Raw genomic sequence first — 3,648 nt, 5'->3', positions numbered from 1 at the left:
TCAATCATTGTTATACAGTCCCAAATATTCCTTCTCTCCAATTTCCTCCTTTTCAAATCCCATTTTCCTCAGTGTCTTAAAAGTTGAATGGTAATGGGTGGTTGCTAAGTGATCTTGTATAGTAGCTGCCTCTTATATTTGTATTTGGAAAGCAATTGTGTAGAGTAGAAATCTTCAAAGGAATGTCTTACAGTCTTTCCAATAAATGAGGCTGGAAAAACTGGACAGGTACATATAAAGAATGAAATCAGAACATTCTCTAACATCATACACAGAAATAAACTCAAAATGGATTAAAGGCCTAAATGTAAGACTGGATACTCTAAAACTGTTAGAGGATAATAACATGGGCAGAACACTCTTTGACATAAATCACATTAGAATCTTTTCATAGTCTACCTCTTAGAGTAATGAAAATAAAAACAAAAATAAACAAATGGAACCTAACTAAACTTAAAAGCTCTTACATAGCAAATGAAATCATAAACAAAACAGAAATAAAATCCACAGAATGAGAGAAAATATTTGCAACCATATTGACAAGGGAACAGTCTCCAAAATATACAAACAACTCATGCAGATCCATATTAAAAAACCCCAAACAACTCAAATTAAAAATGAGGGGAAGATCCAATAGACATTTCTCCAAAGAACATTTACAGATGACCAAAAGGAACATGAAAAGATGCTCACCATCACTAATTATTAGAGAAATGCAAATCAAAACTGCAATGAGATATCACCTCACACTGATCTTTGGGCTTCCATGTTGGCTTGGCTGGTAAAAATCTGCCTGCAATGTGGGAAACCTGAGTACGATCTCTGGGTTGGAAAGATCCCCTGGAGGAGAGAAAGGCTACCCACTCCAGTATTCTGGCCTGGAGAATTCTGTGGACTGTACAGTCCATGGGGTCGCAAAAAGTTACACATGACTGAACCACTTTCACTTTCACTCACACTGATCCGAATGGCCATCATCAAAGAATCTACAAACAATAAACACTGGAAAGGGTGTTGAGAAAAGGAGAAAAGGGAACCCTTCTACACTATGGAGAACAGTATGCAAGTTTCTTAAAAAACTAAAAATAGTGCTACCATATGACCCAGCAATTCCACTCCTGGGCATAAACCTGGAGAAAACCATAATTTGAAAAATATACATGTACCCTAATATTCACTGCAGCACTATTTACAATACCTAGGATATGGAAGCAACCTATATGTCTATGGAAAAAATGGATAAAGAAGATGTGGTACATATATACAATGCAACATTACTCAGCCATAAAACACAATGAAATAATGCCATTTGTAGCAATGTGCATGGACCTAGAGATCGTCATACTGACTGAAGTCAAACAAAGACAAGTATCATACGATATTACTTATATGTGGAGCCTTAAAAAATGGTACAAATGAACCTAATTCCAAAACAGAAGTAGAGTCACAGATATAGGAAACAAATTTATGATTCCCAAGGGGGAAGTAGGGGAGGGATAAATTAGGAGGCTGGGATTGTCATATACACACTACTACATATATAATATAGACAGATAACTAATAAGAACCTTACTGTAGGGCACAGGGAACTCTGCTCAATGCTTTGCAATGCCCTACATGGGAATATAATTCTAAACAGACCGGATGTGCTCTGTGTGCACAACTGATTCACTTTGCAGTACAGTGGAAACTGACATAAATCAACTATACTATAAATCAACTATAAAAGTTAATTTTAGAAGTTTTAAATTGGTTTAAGTCAAAAAATCTTACCATCCTAACAGAATTTTTTTTTTTACCATATTAATACCCAGATAATCACGATGGTGTGATCACTTACCTAGAGCCAGACATCCTGGAATGCAAAGTCAAGTGGGCCTTAGGAAGCACCACTACGAACAAAGCTAGTGGAGATGATGGACTTCCACTTGAGCTATTTCAAATCCTAAAAGATGATGCTGTGAAAGTGATGTACTCAATGTGTCAGCAAATTTGGAAAACTCAACAATGGCCACAGGACTGGAAAAGGTCAGTTTTCATTCCAATGCCAAAGAAAGGCAATGCCAAAGAATACTCAAACTACCACACAATTGCACTCATCTCACACACTAGTAAAGTTATGCTCAAAATTCTCCAAGCCAGGCTTCAGCAATATGTGAACCGTGAACTTCCAGATGTTCAAGCTGGTTTTAGAAAAGGCAGAAAAACCAGAGATCAAATTGCAAACATCTGATGGACCATTGAAAAAGCAGGAGAGTTACAGAAAAATATCTATTTCTGCTTTATTGAGTATGCCAAAGCCTTTGACTGTGTGGATCACAATAAACTGGAAAGTTCTGAAAGAGATGGGAATACCAGACCACCTGACCTGCCTCTTGAGAAACCTGTATGCAGGTCATTAAGCACAGTTAGAACTGCACATGGAACAACATACTGGTTACAAATCGGGAAAGGAGTATGTCAAAGCTGTATATTGTTACCCTGCTTATTTAACTTATATGCAGAGTACATCAGGAGAAATGTTGGACTGGATGAAGGACAAGCTGAAATCAAGATTGCTGGGAGAAATATCAGTAACTTCAGATATACAGATGACATCACCCTTATGACAGAAAGTGAAGAAGAACTAAAGAATCTCTTGATGAAAGTGAAAGAGGAGAGTGAAAAAGTTGGCTTAAAGCTCAACATTCAGAAAACTAAGATCATGGTATCCAGTCCCATCACTTCATGGCAAAAAGATAGGGAAACAGTGGAAACAGTGACAGGCTTTCTATTTTTGGGCTCCAAAATCACTGCAGATGGTGACTGCAGCCATGAAAATAAAAGACACTGTCTCCTCGGAAGGAAAGTTATGACCAACCTAGACAGCATATTAAAAGGCAGAGACATTACTTTGCCAAGAAAGTCTGTCTAGTCAAAGCTATGGTTTATCCTGTATCCTGTGTCATGTATCGATGTGAGAGTTGGACTATTAAGAAAGCTGAAGATCATACAACATGACCAAGTGGGCTTTATCCCAGGAATGCAAGGATTCTTTAATATCAGAAAATCAATCAATGTAATACACCACATTAACAAATTGAAAGATAAAACCATATGATTATCTCAATAGATGCAGAAAAAGCCTTTGACAAATTTCAGCATCGATTTATGATAAAAACTCCCCAGAAAGCAGGAATAGAAGAAACATACCTCCACATAATAAAAGCTATATATGACAAACACACAGCAAAATTATCTCAATAGTGAAAAATTGAAAGCATTTCCCTTAAAGTGAGGAACAAGACAAGGGTGCCCACTCTCACCACTACTATTCAACATAGTTTTGGAAGTGTTGGCCACAGCAATCAGAGCAGAAAATGAAATAAAAGGAATCCAGATTGGAAAAGAAGAAGTAAAACTCTCACTGTTTGCAGATGACATGATCCTATACTTAGAAAACCCTAAAGACTCTACCAGAAAATTACTAGAGCTAATCAACGAAGATAGCAAATTTGCAGGCTATAAAACTGACACGCAAAAATCCCTTGCATTCCTATACACTAACAATGAGAAAACAGAAAGAGAAATTGAGGAAATAATAAATTTCACCATTGCAACAAAAAGAATAAAATACTTAGGAGTATATCTACCTAAAGAAAAAAAGAC

The sequence above is a fragment of the Muntiacus reevesi genome, chromosome 7 (genome assembly GCF_963930625.1).
Source record: "Muntiacus reevesi chromosome 7, mMunRee1.1, whole genome shotgun sequence".
Lineage (NCBI taxonomy): Eukaryota > Metazoa > Chordata > Mammalia > Artiodactyla > Cervidae > Muntiacus > Muntiacus reevesi.
This window is presented reverse-complemented; position numbering follows the sequence as displayed.